A 21,265-nucleotide genomic window follows, 5' to 3' on the forward strand; every position below is an offset into this window, starting at 1 on the left:
TTTTGTATAGTTCTTTTTGTTTCCACTTGGTTGATTTTAGCCCTGAGTTTGATTATTTGTTGTTGTCTCCTCCTCTTTGGTAAATTTGCTTCCTTTTTACTAGAGATTTTGGGTGTGCTGTCAAGCTGCTAGGGTATGCTCCCTCTAGTTTTTTGGCAGCACTCAGAGCTATGAGTTTTCCCCTTAGGACTGCTTTCATTGTGACCCATAAGATTGTGTATGTTGTGTCTTCATTTTCATTAGACTCTAAAAAGTCATTAACTTGTTTCTTTATTTCTCCTTTGATCAAGTTATCATTGAATAGAGTGTTGTTTACCTTCCACATGAATGTTGGCTTTCTATTTTTTTTTATGTTGTTATTGACAATAAGCCTTAGTCTGTGGTGATCTGATATGATGCATGGGATAATTTCTATACTTTTTATCTTTTGAGGCCTGTTTTATGACAAATTATATGGTGAATTTTGGAGAAGGTACCATGAGGTGCTGAGAAGAAGTTATATCCTTTAGTTTTAGGATAAAATGTTCTGTAGATATCTGTTAAATCCATTTGTTTCTGAACTTCTGTTAGTTTCAATGTGGCTCTGTTTAGTTTCTGTTTCCAGGTTCTGTCAATTGATGAGAGTAGGGTGTTGAAGTCTCCCAGTATTACTGTGTGAGGTGCAATGTGTGCTTTGAGCTATACTATAGTTTCCTTAAGGAATGTGGATGTCCTTGCATTTGGAGCATGGATATTCAAATTGAGAGTTCATCTTGGAAGATTTTACCTTTGAGGAACTCCCCTCCTTGTCTTTTTTCATAATTTTGAGTTGGAAGTAGATTTTATTTTATTTTAGAATGGATACTCCAGATTATGTCTTCAGACCATTTGCATGGAAAATTATTTCTCAGCATTTTAATCTAAGGTAGTGTCTCTTTTTGTACCTGAAGTACATTTCTTGTATGCAGCAAAGGGCTGGGTCCTGTTCATGTAGCCATTCTGTTAGTCTATGTCTTTTTATTGAGGAATTGAGTCCATTAATATTACGAAATATTAAGGAAAAATAATTGTTGCTTCCTATTATTTTTGTTGTTAGAGTTGGGATTCTGTTCTTGCTATTATCTTCTTTTAGGTTTGTTTAAGAATTACATTCTTGCCATTTTTTGTGAGGCATAATTTCCTTCCTTGTGTTGGAGTTTTCTCTTTAATAACCTTTGAAGGGATGGATTCATGGAAAGATATTACGTGAATTTGGTTTTGTCGTGGAATACTTTGGTTTCTCCATCTATGGTAATTGAGAGTTTTGCAGGGTATAGTAGCCTGGGCTGACATTTGTGTTCTCTTAGGATCTGTATAACATCTGTCTTCTGGCTTTCATAGTCTCTGGTGAGATATCTGGTGTAATTCTAATATTTCTGCCTTTATATGTTACTTGACCTTTTCCCCTTACTGCTTTTAATATTCTGTCTTTATTTGAATGCATTTTTTTGTTTTGCTTATTAGGTGTCAGGAGGAATTTCTTTTCTGGTCCAGTCTATTTGGAGTTCTGTAGGCTTCTTGTATGTTCATGGGCATCTCTTTCCTTAGTTTAGGGAAGTTTTCTTTTATAATTTTGTTGAAGATATTTACTGGTCCTTTAAGTTGAAAATCTTCATTCTCATCTATACCTATTATCCTTAGGTTTGGTCTTCTCATTGTGTCCTGGATTTCCTGGATGTTTTGAGATAGAACCTTTTTGCATTTTGCATTTTCGTTGATTGTTGTGTCCATGTTTTTATTGGAATCTTCTGCATCTGAGGGTCTCTCTTCCATCTCTTGTATTCTGTTGTTGATGATTTCATCTGTGGTTCCTGATTTCTTTACTAGGATTTCTATCTCCAGAGTTATCTCCTTTTGGGTTTTCTTTATTTTTTTCTACTTCCATTTTGAGATCTTGGATGGTTTTGTTCAATTCCACCACCTGTTTGGTCGTGTTTTCATGTAATTCTATAAAGGATGTTTGTGTTTCCTTCTTAAGGAGATCTACGTGTTTAGTAGTGTTCTCCTGTGTTTTTTTTTAATGAGTTATTAATACCCTTCTTAAAATCTTCTACAAGAATAATGAGATATGATTTTAAATCTGAATCTTGATTTTAGGGTGTGTTGGAGTATCCAGTACTCCCTTTGTTGGGAGTACTGGGTTCTGATGATGTTGCGTGTTCTTTGTTTCTGTTATTAGGATTCTTTGGTTGGCCTTTTACCATCTGGTAACCTCTGGTGTAGGATGTTTTAGCTGTCTCTGGCTGGAGCTTGTTCCTCCTGTGATTCTGTTAGCCTCTGTTTGCACTCCTGGGAGTCTAGCTCTCTCCTGAGTACCAGTGGTCATAGCACTCTCTGAAGACAAATTCTCCTCTGGTAGGGAAGGTGCACAGAGGTCTGGAGCTCAGCTCTGTCTCATGGCTGAGGATGAAGGCCTGAAAGGACCCTTTCCAAGCTCAGTTGTTTCTGTTTTCCTCACACTCTCCTGCATGGACTGGTCTTTGAGAGAGACGGGATACAAGATGGTGAGCTTGCCTGAGTCCCAGGTCAGAGCCCTCCCTGGAGGCTGATTCTCTTCTGGAGTGAAAGTGCCCAGAGTTCTGGGTCTCAGATCTGCCTCCTGGCTGAGGATAAAGGCCTGAAGATACCCTGTCCAAGAAGCTCTGTTGCTTCTGCAGCCGGTGCATTCTCCTGCTTAGACTGGTCTCTAAGCAACCCCCGATACAAGATCCAGATATCCCATCTTATTTCACTTACCAGTAAGATGTCATACTCAGTCATTTCTCCAAATCTCAAAATGGTATTTGGGTTACCTCTTTGGAAAGAGAAAATTTGAGAACATGAGATAGAAATAAAATAGGCATCTCAGGGGAAGGAACACAAAATCTGGATTCCAGGAATATCCCTCTTTCTGTGTGACAGAAATTTACCACAAGAGAACTCCAGTTTTTTGTTTTTGTTTTTTTATCAGCTCCTAGTTTCACTGTGATTCTGTTTAGTTTGTGTTTCTATGATCTGTCCATTGATGAGGTTCTGTTATTGAATTCTCCAATTATCATTGTGTAGCTGCATTGTGTGCTTTGAGCTTTAGCAAATGTTCCTTTATGAATGTGAGTGCCCTTGCATTTGGAACATAGATGTTCAGAATTGAGAGTTCATCTTGGTAGATTTTTCCTTTGATGAGTATAAAGTGTCTTTCCTTATCCTTTTTTCATGACTTTTGGTTGAAAGTTGATTTTATTCAATAAACTACTCCAGCTAGTTTCTTGGGACTCTTTGCTTGGAAAACTGTTTTCTAGTCCTTTACTCTGAGGTAGCGTCTGTCTTGACACTGACGTGCATTTCCTGTATGCAGCAAAATGCTGGGTTCTGTTTATATAACCAGTCTGTTAGTCTATGTTTTTTTATTGGGGGAATTGATGCCATTGATGTTAATAGAGATTAAGGAATAGTGATTTTTGCTTCCATTTATTTTTTGATGTTATTTTTATGATTGTGTGGCTATCTTCTTTTGGGTTTGTTGAAAGAAGATTACTTTCTTGCTTTTTCTAGGGTGTACTTTCCCTACTTGTGTTGGTGTTTTCAAAGTATTATCCTTTGTAGGGCTAGATTTGTTGAAAGACATTGTGTAAATTTGGTTTTCATGGAATATCTTGGTTTCTCCCTCTATGGTAATTGAAAGTTTTACGGAGTATAGCAGCTCGGGCAGTCATTTTGGTTCTCTTAGGTTTTGTATGAAATCTGCTCAGAATCTTCTAACTTTAATAGTCTCTGGTCAGAAGTTTGGTGTAATTCTGATAGGTCTGCTTTTATATGTTACTTGACCATTTTCCCTTACTGCTTTCAATATTCTTTCTTTGTTTTCTGCTTTTGTTGTTTTGATTATTATGTGACTGGAGGAATTTCTTTTCCTGGTCCAATCTATTTGGAGTTCTGTAGGCTTCTTGTATGTTTATGGGCATCTCTTTATTTTATGGAAGTTTTCATCTATAATTTTATAGAAGATATTTACTGGCTCTTTGTGTTGGGAATCTTCACTCTCTTCTATATCTATTATCCTTAGGTTTGGTCTTCTCATTGTGTCCTGCATTTCCTGGAGATTTTGAGATAGGATCTTTTTGTACTTTGCTTTTTTTTTTTTTTTTTTTTTTTGACTGTTGTGTCCATGTTTTCTATGGAATCTTCTGCATCTGAGTCTCTCTTCTATCTCTTGTATTTTATCAGTTTTGCTTGTATCTATGAGTCCTGACCTTTTTCCTACGATTTTAACTCCATAGTTGTCTCCCTTTATGATTTTGTTATTGCTTCTATTTCCATTTTTATGCCCTGGATGGTTTTGTTTAGTTCCTTTACCTGTTTGGCTGTGTTTTCCTGTAATCTTTAAGGCATTTTTGTGTTTCCTCTTTAAGGGATTCTACCTGTTTACCTGTGTTCTCTTGTATTTCTTTAAGTGAGTTATTCATTTCCTTCTTAAAGTCCTCTATTATCATCATGACATGTGGCTTTAAATCAGAGTTTTGCTTTCCTGGTATGTTGGGGTAGCATGGTGAGAGAACTGGGTACTGATGATGCCAAGTAACCTTGGTTTCTCTTTTTTAAAATTTTTATTAGGTATTTTCTTCATTTACATTTCTAGTGCTATCCCAAAAGTCCCCCATACCCCCCCCCCCACTCCCACTTCTTGGCCCTGGTGTTGCCCTATACTGAGGCATATAAAGTTTGCATGACCAATGGGCCTCTCTTTCCACTGATGGCCTACTAGGCCATCTTCTGATACATATGCAGCTAGAGACATTAGCTCTGGGGGGGGGGGTACTGGTTAGTTCATATTGTTGTTCCACCTATAGGGTTGCAGATCCCTTTAGCTCCTTGGGTACTTTCTCTAGCTCCTCCATTGGGAACCCTGTGATCCATCCAATAGCTAATTGTTAGTATCCACTTCTATGTTTGCTAGGCCCTGGCATATTCTCACAAGAGACAGCTATATCAGGGTCCTTTCAGCAAAATCTTGCTAGTGTATGCAATGGTGTCAGCGTTTGGAGGCTGATTATGGGATGGATCCCCGAATATGGCAGTCTCTAGATGGTCTGTCCTTTCGTCTCAGCTCCAAACTTTGTCTCTGTAACTCCTTCCATGGGTGTTTTGGTCCCAATTCTAAGAAGGGGCAATGGGTTCACATTTTGGTCTTCGTTCTTTTTGAGTTTCATGAGTTTCACAATGTTCTTGCACTTGCCCCTTGACAACTGGGTATCTCTGTGCTAGCTGGTCTTGCTGTCTCTGACTGTGGCTTTTCCCTTCTGCAAGCCTGTGTGTCAGTATTCTTGGGAGACCAGTTCTCTCTGGGAGGAATTTGGGTATGGAAAGCTGTGGCACAATATTAGCTCTGGGGTGCAGACAGAAACTGGAAGGATCCTGTCTGCAGCTGTTCCTTGGCTCATGTGTCCTGTGGCTCTGGGCTCGCCCCTCTTGGGCCAGGAATTTAAGCAGAAGTGGTGGTCTTACCTGTGCTCACATGTGTGTCAGAACTCCTGGGAGACAGGAATTCTGTGGCACAGGATCAGCTAGCTCCCTGTGCTGATGAATACCTGAAAGATCCTGTCCCAGACTGCTCTTCAGTTCCTGTGTCCTGAGTACTCCTGGCAGGTCCCTCTGAGCAGACGTGGTGGTCTTACCTGTGCTCACAGGGATGTCCATACTGTGACACCAGGTCTCTCCCAGCAGTATTTGGGTATGGAGCTCTGTGGCACAGGATCAGCTTTGGGCACAGAAGGAAACTGGAAGGATCCTGTCCCAGGCTGTTCCTCAGTTCTTCCTTATCAGCTCCTAAATTATTGTGAGGGTTGTGTCTAAAATTTAGTCCAGCCATTGATCTCTTCTACTGAACAGCATTGGAACTGGACCACTAGATTTTCAGGGTATAAATCAGTTGTTCTATTCCCTAGTTTTACTCCATCGCCTAAACAATTTTAAGGTTATCTTTTTAGACAGGGGAATTTCATCGGAAAGATGGACTCTATCCGTAGGTGGAATCATGTTTCTTCTTCTCTTTTAATTCCAGCTGGAAGGATCATTGGAAATAACCCAGGAAAAGCAGGAATTAATAAAATATGGCATATTAACACAATTGGATATTTATACTCATGAATTCATATTCAATAATCATGAAATTTGCAGATAAATAACTGAAATTAGACAAAAAATCTTCCTGAGATAATGCAGGTTCAAAAGGACAAATATTGCATGTGTGAATAATAGCTATTAAGTTAATGATAACGAAGATACAACTTTAGAAACACAGAGGCTAGGTATAGAGTAAGGGAATAGGGAGGAAGAATAGATTTCCTTAAGGAGGGGAAACAGAATAGACTGCTATTGATTGATGAGGGAAGGAGAATTGGAATGAAAATATAAAAGTGGAAAATGGAGGGAATAGGGTAACAAGGGAGAGAATATGTGGAAAGACAGCTAAAATTAAGGGCTATGTAAATGGCTGTAATGCTATGTAAATGCTATGTAAATGGTGGGTCCTACTGACATTGTCTCTCTGGTAGCTATAGATATTAGCCTGGCTGGTATTGTTATCTCCGAACTTATAGGTATCTTGAGTACTGTTAATTATACTAAATTTCCTTTGTTCTCATATTTTCATGATCAGCTTAGAGTTTTACAACACAGTATATATATTAGTCACACACATCAAGAGATAACTGTAATCTCATATCTATTTTCCTGTAAATGTGGTGATCTAGGATAGTATTCTAAAATAGAGGCTTTCTTTGAAGTTTTTGTATTTATGGTAAAGGATAACAGTATTTTACACAAGTTTATTAAGGGTTTAGAGAGTGAGATGGCCTCTTGCCAATGGCTCAGAGCTTCTTCCTTCCATCTATTTGGTTTGTCTGGTTATTACACAGCCTGCTACAAGCCCTCTTACTCAACTTGTTCTGTGTTGTAGACTTTGCCATTTTAACCGAAATCTTCCTGTTAAGCCTCATTTCCATTGTCATTAAAGCATTTATGAGCTACGTGCTATTTTTTATTTTACCATGGGCACATTTCCCTTACTATCTGCATCAAAATTACAGAAAAACATATACATATGTACTAAATTATTGAATAGTGAATACAAACAGAATGTATACTGTTCATAAATATTTGAAAAGTAGCTAAAACTGCTTTATGAAGTGCTTTATGTAGCATGATACTCTCAATTTTTTTTAGAGGAACCTACTGCAACTTTATTTTCACTTTTATCTAGCACAGACAATAAATGCTAAAATATGCTTAATGTTGGAACTCTGTACTCAATAAATTCAAGAAACAGATAAGCAGTGATACACCAAATACAGGCATTATAAGGATGTTTAAAAATATAAATGTCTGTTTAGAATAAAATGTTGTCACAAAAGCCAGAATTGGGTTCTAATAAAACAATTTAAAAAACAAGGCACAATTTTTAAGGAAAATTTTATGAAGAAAGTATATAAAGTTAATATAAGATTATATATATATATATATATATATATTTGATACAGGGTTTATCTGTGTAGACTTGGCTGTCCCAGAACTCACTCTACAGACCAGGCTGGCTTCAAAATCAGAATTCCATTTGCCTCTTTTTCCAAGTGGTAGGATTAAAGGCATGTGCCACCACTGTCTGGCTAAAGATCATATTTTTAAATATCCTTTGGGGGGAAGAGACAGAAGAATTTAAAATAGCTTAAACATTCTTTTTAGATATTAGCCATAATAAAGTAAAATAAATTTGATACAATAGGACTATATTTTTTCCAGAAAACAAACTCCACTGTTGAATCATATTTCTGAGTTACATTTTAATTATGTATACACTTATACAGATATTTCTAATATACAGACTAAGTACAGAAAATTAAGATGTCAGAGCATACGTAATAATTTGACCAAAGAAAAAAGTAACATCTTTTCAGCATCTTTTGTTGGTTTTTGAAACCCCCAACTTTAAAAAGCTAAGACTTGTTATTTAAAACACTTTTCTCATTATGCTTTTGATTCACACACACACACACACACACACACACACACACACACGCACACACACACAAAGTGGGCTGAGAATGTGACACACAATACAAGTCTTGACACAAAATTTAGAAAGGGTTAACACATTCCCAGAAAACTAGTGCTGACCATGTAAACTGTGAATAGTGAGTCTCTTAACCATTTCTGTACACAAAACCAACCCACTTAGTAACAGCTCCAATGCCAACAAACAGTAATGTCAACTCATCTAAGACTCCCCAGCTAGAGCTTTAAATAATACAATTATATTCAACTTACTTGTGACCAAAAGAATCAAGTATATTATGATGAATGCAGACAGTTTTCTGCATGTAAAGAGCCTTCATTAACCTACTTGATTTAATATATACATGAGACTGAATATTATGTCAATCATTGAGGCTAACTAATGCTAAGTAAAAGCCTGGCAGCACCCATAAAAAACCACCTTGTAAATGTTCAACTTTGAGAGTTAGTGGAATGCTTCTTAATTCAGTCCTTAGGAAATACAAATCACACAAAAAAAATTATAAAATGAATGGAGGCTTTTATTCATATTAAACTACCCCCTTTATGACTTTTATGAAAATGTTGCTGAAACATGCTAGATCTCAGTGATAATATTTTCATAAGATGGTGGAACTTCTTTTATCCTTTGTGGTAGCATATACATTTCAAATAAAATACTATATAAAAATATACCGTTTGATTGGAGGGGGAATGAGGTGATAGAGGTTGGGCTCTATCCTTGATTCTTGAGGGCTCTGATCTTCTGACAGTGTGATTAGGATTCCTTCCCTAGATGCTCTATACACAGTAGGCCCTCTTGTGGGCAAAGGAACTTCTCAGGAGCAGTCCTTTTCCCCTCAAGTCAAATACAGATCACACAGTTATTGTTGACAATGTATTATATGATAAACTTTCTTTCCCACACTTAGGGATAAATGGATGACTTAGTCACCTTCAGACTACAAAGTACATTGCTGCCTACTATACTATTAAGAAAATAACACTATAACAAAAATATAAAACAGCATACCACTGAGTTAATGTTACATAACATTATATGCCTAATGTACAGCTAGTGAAAGCTAAATAAACCCTTTTCTTTAAGCATTGGACTAGCCTACACAGCATTTCCACTGTGTTATATGCCTAGTCTTACTTAAAATCTCAATATTTTGGATTAAACAAAGAACAATACTTATAATAAAACCTCTACTTTAAGATGAAAGGCAAATCATTTAGCTAAAGAACGTTAAAACTAAATGCAGCGAAATAATCATACATCTATGTTTACTGGTAAACTTGTACCTACAAGCACTCACATGGAAACTTAAGAGCATAAACATGACCTGTTGTGTGGGAGGCCATGGCCTCCCCCCTCCCCCTTGGGCTGCCTGGGCCGCACCTGAAAGATGGCACCTGTCCTATGCAGAGTTGGTGGTGTAAACAAGTCCATATTTGGTGGAGACACGCCCCTGCCGCCCTGACTGGCTGAAGCTGCATGCCTGGTGAGGTGATGTGGCCTGCCGTGAGTGGATGGGGGCTGAGAGTATATAAGAGTGAAAGGCCCAGGGTTCGGGGGAGAGAGATGAAGACTGAAGCTTGCTGAATAAACTGCTGTTAGAAAAACTGGTGGTCGTGCCTTTCTTGCTGGTTGAGAGAAGATGCAACAAGTGGAGGCCCATATGGGGACCCAACTCCCCCACCAACGAGTTCAGAACTTTTAGCAGTCAGTGTTTGCAGGCAGGGTAAGTTCACCATAAGTGACACTTAGGACCCCACGAGTTTTGGAAAGGACCTTGGATAAAACAGGCGAATATAAAGTTGCCAGGAAGCAGGCACAAAGTAACGATAAGGTTCCCAGTTTTGGGACAAGTTGCACCAAGCACCATGGGGACTTGAGGTTTGCAGAGGAACAGGGGGTTTTACCAAAAGGGGTTTTGTCGGTCTGGAAGTTAGTGAGAAATTGCATAGAAGATAAAGATGTGGCACAAACTCCAGGGAGGTAATGAGGCGCTGAATCAGGTAAGAGAGGAGCACTCTCAATTGGTTTGGGCGAGAGGGTCTGTTTGTGTTTCCTCAGGATCATTGACAACTGCTGTGGGTCCCAGACCAGCTGACCGGAGCAGTTCAGGGCAATCAGAACGATGAGGACATGAATGTTCCTGTGGCTAGGAATGCTCCTGCTAGTGAGACCTGAAGAGCTACTTTGGGGAATTATGTCTGTGTTCCCGAAACTCATGCCATTGACACATTCGGCACAAATGTTTCCTTGATTCTTTACATTTAGTGTTTTGTTACAATTGTCTTTTTTACCATGGGATGGAGAGATAACTCCCGTGCAGGAATATATGCTGCTTCAGCTAAAGGGATTGTTGTGTTTTCAGATGATTCAAAATATTTCACGGATGAGTGATTGTGTTCAGCTGTATCTACTATTGGAATGGTTCTAATGTGTTTGAAACTTCTGTATTTCAATTTGCTGGAGGAAGGAATGTTTCTTTTCAGGCTACGCCTATTTGTATGTGGCCTTCTTTTGTGTTTATTGTTTATAATGGTAGTTATAGTATGTGCTGGAATGTATCTGAATACTAGGATGCCTTGCTTTGTACCTTTGCCTGTTACTTTGTTTACAAACTGCGGCGGCTGTGAATAATTTATCCACGGGTGTTGCAGAAGCTTTGGATTGCTCACAGCTGTCTCACGCTTGAGAGTGGGCCAGAATTGATGAACTTGCCCTGCGTCTGATATTAATCAGTGTCCTGGCCTTCTGGTGCACCTGTTGCATGCAGAGACAGGCTTTTGCAGCAGTGGCACCTTGCAATGGAATGGATTGCAGTCCTGCCCAATGTTTTTATACCCTGTGTTGGAATGGGACCTCTGGCAGTGGTTACCCGGATGCCTACCATGCAGAAGCTCCGGCTGCCCATTGTGACCATGAATTCATCCCTTGACTCAGGGCTGCACCTCTGCCATGAATCATCTAAAGGAATGGGTGGGAATGGGAGCCCTGGGATGTATGCTTGTAATAGTGTGTGTGTTGTGTGTTTGGTACATGTGTCTATAGCATGTGCAGGCCCACACTTCTGCCATGGTGGCGCAGGCTTTTGCCACAGTGGAGGCGGGACAATCTCCTCATATTTGGCTTGCTGCTCTAAAGAAATAATGCTGCGTTATGCCGTGGGTTGCGAGGCTAAGCACTGCACAGAGGATAGCTTGTGAGCTGTTGGCATCCTGTGGAAGGCACATCTGATTGCATGAAGGTTCAGTGTCCTAGTTCCCTTCCCCCAGGAAAAACTACATAGGAGCTGGGCAAGACCTCTCTGGGTGATGAGCCCGAGGGATGGATTTGTGTAGGGCCCCTAGGCTTGCACACTGGGGATCAGATCTCTACCTTCACCCACGAGGCTTGCTTGCAGCCATAAAAACAAAATAGGGGGAGATGTGGGAGGCAGTGGCCTCCCACCCCTTGGGCTGCCCGAGCTGCACCTGAAAGATGGCACCTGTCCTATGCAGAGTTGGTGGTGTAAACAAGTCCATATTTGGTGGAGACACGCCCCTGCCACCCTGACTGGCTGAAGCTGCATGCCTGGTGAGGTGATGTGGCCTGCCGTGAGTGGATGGGGGCTGAGAGTATATAAGAGTGAGAGGCCCAGGGTTCGGGGGAGAGAGATGAAGACTGAAGCTTGCTGAATAAACTGCTGTTAGAAGAACTGGTGGTCCTGTCGTTCTTGTTGTTCGAGAGCAGATGCAACACTGTTAATAGGTGTACCTTTTCATTTCTGATTTTGTTAATTAGGATGCTGTCCCTTTGTCCTCTAGTGAGCCTGGCTAAGGGTTTATCTATCTTGTTGATTTTCTCAAAGAACCAGCTCCTCGTTTGGTTGATTCTTTGAATAGTTCTTGTTTCCACTTGGTTGATTTCGCCCCTAAATTTGATTATTTCCTGGCCTCTACTCCTCTTGGAAGAATTTGCTTCCTTTTGTTCTAGAGCTTTTAGGTGTGTTGTCAAGCTGCTAGTGTGTGCTCTCTCTAGTTTCTTTTTGGAGGCACTCAGAGCTATGAGTTTTCCTCTTAGAAATGCTTTCAATGTGTCCCATAAGTTTGGGTATGTTGTGGCTTCATTTTCATTAAACTCTTAAAAGTCTTAAATTTCTTTCTTTATTCCAATCTTGACGAAGGTATCATTGCATAGAGTGTTGTTCAGTTTCCACGTGAATGTTGGATTTCTATTATTTATGTTGTTATTGAAGATCAGCCTTAATCCATGGTGATCTGACAGGATGCATGGGACAATTTCAAAATTTTTGTATCTGTTGAGGCCTGTTTTGTGACCAATTATATGGTCAATTTTGGAGAAGGTACCATGAGGTGCTGAGAAGAAAGTAAATCCTTTAGTTTTAGGATAAAATGTTCTGTAGAGATCAGTTAAATCCATTTGTTTTATAACTTCTGTTAGTTTCACTATGTCCCTGTTTAGTTTCTGTTTCCACGATCTGTCCCTTGATGAAAGTGGTGTGTTGAAGTCTCCCACTTACTGTGTGAGGTGCAATGTGTGCTTTGAGCATTGCTACATTTCTTTAATGAATGTGGCTGCCCTTGCATTTGGAGCATAGATATTCAGAATTGAGAGTTCCTCTTGGAGGATTTTACCTTTGAAAAGTATGAAGTGCCACTCCTTGTGTTGTAGTTGTTTGTTAGTTTGATAACTTTGGGTTGGAAGTCGATTTTATTCGATATTAGAATGGCTACTCCAGCTTGTTTCCTCAGACCATTTGCTTGGAAATTTGTTTTTCAGCCTTTCACTCTGAGGTAGTGTGTGCTTTTTCTCTGAGATGGGTTTAATGTAAGCAGCAAAATGTTGGGTCCTGTTTGTGTAGCCAGTCTGTTAGTCTATGTCTTTTTATTGGGGAATTGAGTCCATTGATATTAAGAGATATTAAGGAAAAGTAATTGTTGCTTCCTATTATTTTTGTTGGTAGAGCTGGCATTCTGTTCTTATGGCTGTCTTCTTTTAGGTTTAGGAAGGATTACTTTCTTGCTTTTTTCAAGGTATAGTTTCCGTCCTTGTATTTTTTTTTTTTCTGTTATTTTCCTTTGAAGGGCTGGATTCGTGGAAAGATATTGCTTGAATTTGGTTTTGTTATGGAATACTTTGGTTTCTCCATCTATGGCAATTGAAAGTTTGGCTGGGTATAGTAGCCTGGGCTGGCATTTGTGTTCTCCTTCTACAAAAGGCTATACTCAACAAAACTGGAGAACCTGGATGAAATGGACAAATTTCTAGACAGATAACAGGTACCAAAGTTAAATCAGGATGAGATTAATGATCTAAACAGTCATATATCCACAAACGAAATAGAAGCAGTCATTAATAGTCTCCCAACCAAAAAAAGCCCAGGACCAGATGGGTTTAGTACAGAGTTCTATCAGACCTTCAAAGAAGATCTCATTCCAGTTCTTCACAAACTATTCCACAAAATAGAAGTAGAAGGTACTCTACCCAATTCATTCTATGAAGTCACAATTACTCTGATACCAAAACCACAGAAAGACCCAACAAAGATAGAGAACTTCAGACCAATTTTCCTTATGAATATCGATGAAAAAATACTCATTAAAATTCTTGCTAACCGAATCCTAGAACACATGAAAACAATCATCCAACCTGAGAAAGTAGGCTTGATTGCAGGGATGCAGGGATGGATTAATATACAGAAATCCATCAACGTAATCCATTATATAAACAAACTCAAAGACAAAAACCGCATGATCATCTCCTTAGACAAGGAGAAAGCATTTAACAAAATCCAACACCCATTCATGATAAAAGTCTTGGAAAGATCAGGAATTCAAGGCTCATACCTAAACATGATAAAAGCAATCTACAGCAAACCAGTAGCCAACATCAAAGTAAATGGTGAGAAGCTGGAAGCAATCCCACTAAAATCAGGGACTAGACAAGGCTGTCCACTCTCTCCCTACCTATTCAACATTGTACTTGAAGTCCTAGCCAGAGCAATTAGACAACAAAAGGATATCAAGGGGATACAATTTGGAAAGGAAGAAGTCAAAATATCACTTTTTGCAGATGATATGATAGTATATATAAGTGAACCTAAAAATTCTACCAGAGAAATCCTAAACCTGATAAACAACTTCAGTGAAGTAGCTGGACATAAAATTAACTCAAACAAGTCAGTGGCCTTTCTCTACACAAAGAATAAACAGGCTGAGAAAGAAAGTAGGGAAATCTCCCTGATGATTAAGGATGTTGAACATTTTTTCAGGTGCTTCTCTGCCATTCGGTATTCCTCAGGTGACACGGCCCCTAATGGAGGAGCTAGAGAAAGTACCCAAGGAGCTAAAGGGAACTGCAACCCTATAGGTGGAACAACAATATGAACTAACCAGTACCCAGGAGCTCTTGTCTTTAGCTGCATATGTATCAAAAGATGGCCTAGTCAGCCATCATTGGGAAGAGAGACCCCTAGGTCTTGCAAACTTTATATGCTCCAGTACAGGGGAACGCCAGGGCCAAAAAGTGGGAGTTGGTGTGTAGGGGAGCAGGGCGGGGAGAGGGTATAGAGAACTTTTGGGATAGCATTTGCAATGTAAATAAAGAAAATATCTAATAAAATAAAAACCAAAAAACCAAAGCAGAAGAAAGAAAGAAAGAAAGGAAGAAAGAAAGGAAGAAAGAGGGTGATAAGTCTTTGTTTCTCCCTTTCTCAAGAGCAGAACAAATAAAAGAGAACACAGTGACTCCAAAAAATAATTTAAAAAAAATACAAATCTTTAACAATTCAAAATATTTTTTAAAAATATTTTTATAATTCGGCCATCACTGCAAAGAGAGGCCCATTGGACTTGCAAACTTTATATGCCCCATTACAGGGGAACGCCAGGGCCAAAAAGGGGGAGTGGGTGGGTAGGGGACTGGGGGGGTGGGTATGGGGGACCTTTGGGATAGCATTGAAAATGTAAACGAGGAAAATACCTAATTAAAAAAAAGAAAAAAAAAAGAAAGTAGGGAAACAATACCCTTCGCAATAGTCACAAATAAGATACCTTGGCGTGACTCTAACTAAGGAAGTGAAAGATCTGTATGATAAGAACTTCAAGTCTCTGAAGAAAGAAATTAAAGAAGATCTCAGAAGATGGAAAGATCTTTCATGCTCATGGATTGGTAGGATCAATATAGTAAAAATGGCTATCCTGCCAAAAACAATGTACAGATTCAATGCAATCCCCATCAAAATTCCAAATGAATTGTTCAACGAATTAGAAAGGGCAATCGGCATATTTATCTGGAATAACAAAAAACATAGGATAGCAAAAACTCTTCTCAATGATGAAAGAATCTCTGGTGGAATCACCATGCCTGACCTAAAGCTGTACTACAGAGCAATTGTGATAAAAACTGCATGGTGTTGGTATAGCAACAGACAAGTAGATCAATGGAATAGAATTTAAGATCCAGAAATGAACCCACACCTATGGTCACTTGATCTTTGACAAGGGAGCTAAAACCATCCAGTGGAAAAAAGACAGCATTTTCAACAAATGGTGCTGGCACAACTGGTGGTTATCCTGTAGAAGAATGTGAATTGATCCATTCCTATCTCCTTGTACTAAGGTCAAATCTAAGTGGATCAAGGAACTCCACATAAAACGAGAGACAGTGAAACTTATACAGGAGAAAGTGGGGAAAAGTCTCGAACATATGGGCACAGGGGAAAAATTCCTGAATAGAACAGCAATGGCTTGTGCTGTAAGATCAAGTATCGACAAATGGGACCTCATAAAATTACAAAGCTTCTGTAAGGCAAAAGACACCATCAATTAGACAAAAAGGCCACAAACATATTAGGAAAGGATCTTTACCTGTCCTAAATCTGATAGGGGACTAATATCCTATATATATATATAAAGAACTCAAGAAGGTGGTCTCCAGAAAAGCAAGTAACCACATTAAAAATGGGGCTCAGAGCTAAACAATGAATTCTTACCTGAGGAATACCGAATGGCTGAGAAGCACCTGAAAAATGTTCAGCATCCTCAATCATCAGGGAATTGCAAATCAAAACAACCCTGAGATTCCATCTCACACCAGTCAGAATGGCTAAGAACAAAAATTCAGGTGACAGCAGACGCTGGTGAGGATTGGAGAAAGAGGAACACTCCTCCATTGTTGGTGGGATTGTAAGCTTGTACAACCACTCTGGAAATCAGTCTGGCCTTTTCTCACAAAATTGGTCATAGTACTACCGGAGGATCCTGCAATACCTCTCCTGGGCATATATCCAGAAGATGTTCCAACTGATAAGAGGGACACATGCTCCACTATGTTCATAGCAACCTTATTTATAATAGCCAGAAGCTGGAAATTACCCAGATGTCCCTCAACAGAGAATCAGCCTCCTCTTTATTCTTTATTTAAAGATAGTAAATCAGCATCTGTTAGAACTGGACTGCAGTGGTGTGCTGCATTATTAAGGGTTGATGTCTACTTTTATTTACATCACCCCAAAATATCATGTATTTCAAGTACAATTTGCAATGCACGTTTATTTTTAATACTGGCAATAAAATTTTAAATATCAAGATTTTTAGACGAAGAAGCACTTTTGGCATGTTTTTATGTAAAACATTGAACAAGATACGTGCTATTCCCTGCAGTTGTGAAACTGAGGCAAGAGTTATCATAAGCAAGATACAGAAAATGTGGTACATTTACACAATGGAATACTACTCAGCTATTAAAAAGAATAATTTTTGAAATTCCTAGGCCAATGGATGGACCTGGAGGGCATCATCGTGAGTAAAGTAACCCAATCACAAAAGAACTCACGTGATATGTACTCACTGATAATTAGATATTAGCCCAGAAACTTACAATGACCAAGATACAAGATAAAATTTGCAAAACACATGAAACTGAAGAAGGACAAAGACCAAAGTGTGGACACTTTGTCCCTTCAAATTGGGAACAAAACACCCATGAACTGGACTGCAGGTTTCAGGGATTTGTGTGGGTACCTATGACTTTTTTTCCCTACTCTTTGTTGCTTTAAAAGATTTGTTTCATCTGACATTCCACAGATCAGCCTCTTCTTTATTCTTTATTTAAAGATAGTAAATCAGCATCTGTTAGAACTGGACTGCAGTGGTGTGCTGCATTACTAAGGGTTGATGTCTACTTTTATTTACATCACCCCAAAATATCATGTATTTCAAGTACAATTTGCAATGCACGTTTATTTTTAATACTGGCAATAAAATTTTAAATATCAAGATTTTTAGACGAAGAAGCACTTTTGGCATGTTTTTATGTAAAACATTGAACAAGATACGTGCTATTCCCTGCAGTTGTGAAACTGAGGCAAGAGTTACCATAAGCAAGCCAGACTGAGCTTCATAGCAAACTCAAGCCTAGCCTGGGCTACAGAGCCATGAACTGTCTCAGAAAATAAAATAACTGTATTGTGAATATTAGACCTTGCTGATTCTGAAACTGTAAGCATCCATTAGCTATATAAACATGCAACTCATAACTCATGAGGCTGATTATCATTTAACAGTCTGCTGACTTCAAAAGATGATCATCTTACTTCTAAATGGCCAACTCCTATTGCACTAAGCTGATATCTAATCATCAGTTTAAAAAGGTATGAAAAAGAAACAAGAAAAAAATTACAAATCACTAGCAGCTTTTTTAAATGACAAGGCCAAAGATGAGTTTTAAAAATATAAAAGCTAACTGCAGATTTCATTACAAGCAACTTGTGCCAGGTGTGGACTGTAGCTTGCTTAACAACCACCGGGCCCTGTACCTATCCTTAGCATTCCCACCCCTGCCAAAAAGGCAACTGCACACTGCTCATACACATAAAGTACCACAATAAACACTCTGTTGAAAGAACAGAATAAGATACATCTATATGGCACAGGCTAAAAACTATCTCTGGCTGGAGTATTTATAATTATAAAAGAAGAGATGATGTATTTTCTTTCTAGGAGGCTAGAAAGGGTGCATACATATGCTTACATGCACTATTTACAAGTAATTCTTAAAAGGCTACTCAAACTATTACTTGGATCAAGATGACTATCGATCAAGAAAGTACAAGTTCCGAGGCCAGCCTGGTCTACAGACAGTCAGGGCTATACAAGAGAAACCCTGTCTCAAAAAAAAAGTACAAGTATTTAATCCAGAAGAATATGGTCCCATAAATTTGAACATTTTTCAATTTTCCATGAAAATATTCAGAGTTGCTTAACTAAATGATCTAATTACAAAGTATTTACAAGTCATCTTTGCTTATCCCAACCTTGCAATCTGCAGCTTGCAGATGCTTACTTGGCAAAATAAAGACTTTATACTTAGAAGAAATCTTTGCAGTTAACAAAAACCAAGTTAAGTTGGCCATGGAAGCAGACGGTGGTGTACATCCATAATATCAGCAACTATGGAGGAAGAAGCCCCCTGGAATTGCCACTTGGAAGATTTCCCATCTTCCAGGTGGATCTCTGAGCTTTAGGCCAGTCCATTTTACAGAGTTTCAGGCCCTCCGAACTCTGGTATTATCTATACAATTGCTCAACTAGTTGGTTAAAATATATTCCCAAGTGTTTTGCATAGTGTCAGGCTGTAGATTGCTCTGAAATTCTGTTTCCAAAATCTTGCTAGGATAAAGGCACTGTAACACATCACTGTTAGATTATATAAAGTTAATAACGATCACACAAAACAAGAGCTGGTTTAAATATTCCATTTAAAAGATATAGTCTTTACTGTGCAGTTAGTTGGTCAGAAAGGCTTTCAACAGTCCAGGGGTAACACAAGGAGAAGGTTAATTTTATTTATGTCTAGTGTTCAGCATAAACCAGGACAACCCTGGTAACAAAACTGTGATGACCTCTTTATGCAACTCAGCTGTCCCAGGTAATTACAGCTGATTACATGACTGTTCTTTAGAATGATCCGTTCTGTTAGTGTTTCTGCAAAGACTTATATGAAAAGTGCGACCAATCAGCTGAAATTTGAACTGCCATTCACAACAAATTACACTCAAAGAAGCTAAACAGGGAAGTGGACTCATTCCTGCTGAATGTGTAGACAGGATGCAAAACCTTTCTTTCATATCATGGGCAACTCTTATATGGACATTCAAGATGAAAATGCCCAGGTCTCCAATCAACTTCAAGACCTATTTTCTTTTGAAGTAATTTCTGCAGTGTATTAATGTTTCTCAATACCCACTGCTGCTCAACCAAGAATTATCTGCATTGTTTGTGCAGCAACACTGGCTTCATCTTCTGAGTTAGACTCACTCAGGGATGTGGAGTTGTGTGAGGCAGAACTGCATGAGGAGGAGCCTTCTGGAGAACACAGATAGTGCATGAGGGGGAGGTGGTACTTCCTACAGAAGTCCACAAATTTAGTTGGTCTGACACAACAGTCAAAATAGACTCCACTGTACTTTTTGGATTTGGACAATTGCTGGCTGAACCCAAGTATCTAAGAAGATTCCCAGGAAGATCATAGAGAGTGTAAGAAATTCTTTGGTTCTTAATGGTCCTTGCAGCTAATTCCAGAAGAGTTGGCAGGGGTGGGGGTCACATGTTAAATCTCCATCAAAATGAGCAACCAATGGGTTTCCTCATAAACAACTCTTCCAGGTGAATAAGATCAAGGATCTCTCCAGGCATGTAAGCCAGCAAGTTATTGTGCAGACTGAGAGATCAAAGGGAATGCAACTGTGAGAGCTGAGGAGGCACACTTTGGATCTTGTTCTCACACAAAGCCAAGTAATTCAGAGAAGGGAGATTTGCTAATTCTGGTGGGATTACTTTAATGAATTTTCCTCCAAGGTATAAACATTCTAAACTCCACAAGTTCTTGGTCTTGGCAGGGATGCTCTAAAGCTGGTTGCTGCCCAGGCTGAGGATCTGAAATGCCTGCAGCTCCAGCAGCAAGGCAAGCAGTTGCCCCTGAGGTTAAGCACCTGGAGGCAGCTGCAGAGTGGGGACTGGGCCAGGCCTTTGGGAAACAATTCAGGGCCACTGAGCCAGTTCCTGGCCAGCAGCTTACAGAGGACAGCACCTTAATGGGCGACTGACTGGGGACAATTTGAGTTTAGCCTCCCCACTGGATCCCAGGCCTCCAGCCTAGGCTGCACGCTCTAGAACCTGGAGCGAGCACAGCTTCTGAAGTCTCAAATATATTAATTAATTTATTTTTATTCTTTAATCCTTTTTTACAGCTCAGACATCATCCCTTCCCCCTCCCCCCAAGGACCGCTCCCCATCCCATACAACCTCCCCCTCCCCACCACATTACCACCAGCCCACCTGTCCTCCCCAAGCCCTGGGGTTTCACATCTCTTGATGATTAGGTACATCTCTCAATGAAGCCAGACTAGGCAGTCCTCTGGTATATATGTTCAAGAGGCCTCATATCTGCTAGTGTAAGCTGCCTTGTTGGTGGCTCAGTGTCAGAGATCTTGGGGATCCAGGTTAGTTGAGATTGCTGTTATTCTTTTCTTTTTTTAATTAGGTATTTTCTTCATTTACGTTTCCAGTACTATCCCAAAAGTCCCCCATACCCTCCCCCACCCACTCCCCTACCCACCCACTCCCTTTATTTTTTATTAGATTTTTCTTTATTTACATTTCAAATTTTATGCCCTTTCCTCATTTCCCCTCTGAAACCCTGCCTATCCCATCCCCCTCTCCTCTTGCTCACAAACCCACCCACTCCCACTTCCCTGTCCTGGCATTCCTCTGTACTGGTGCATAGAGCCTTCACAAGACTAAGGGCCTATCCTCCCATTGATGTCCCACAGTGCCATCCTCTGCTACATATGCAGTTAGAGCTTGGAGTCCCTCCAGGTGCACTCTTTGGTTGGTGTTTTAGACCCAGGGAGTGTTATAGATGGGTTCTTAGGTAGTACTATGTCCAATTTCCTGAAGAATTGCCATACTGATTTCCAGAGTGGTTATACCACCTTGCAATCCCACCAGCAATGGAAGAGTGTTCTTCTTTCTCCACATCCTTGCTAGCATCTGCAGTCACCTGAATTTTTTGTTTTTTAACATTTTTTCTTTTTCTTTTTTATTAGATATTTTCTTCATTTACATTTCAAATGCTATCCAAAAAGTCCCCTATACCCTCCCCAAGCCCTGCTCCCCAACCCACCCACTCCCTCTGCCTGGT

At 39.5% G+C, this 21,265-nt stretch overlaps 1 pseudogene; it reads right to left on the reverse strand.

Annotated features, from left to right (window-relative positions):
- Gm14712 (predicted gene 14712) lies at positions 7,217–20,145 on the reverse strand (annotated as a pseudogene).

Source organism: Mus musculus, chromosome X, assembly GCF_000001635.26.
Source record: "Mus musculus strain C57BL/6J chromosome X, GRCm38.p6 C57BL/6J".
Taxonomy (NCBI): domain Eukaryota; kingdom Metazoa; phylum Chordata; class Mammalia; order Rodentia; family Muridae; genus Mus; species Mus musculus.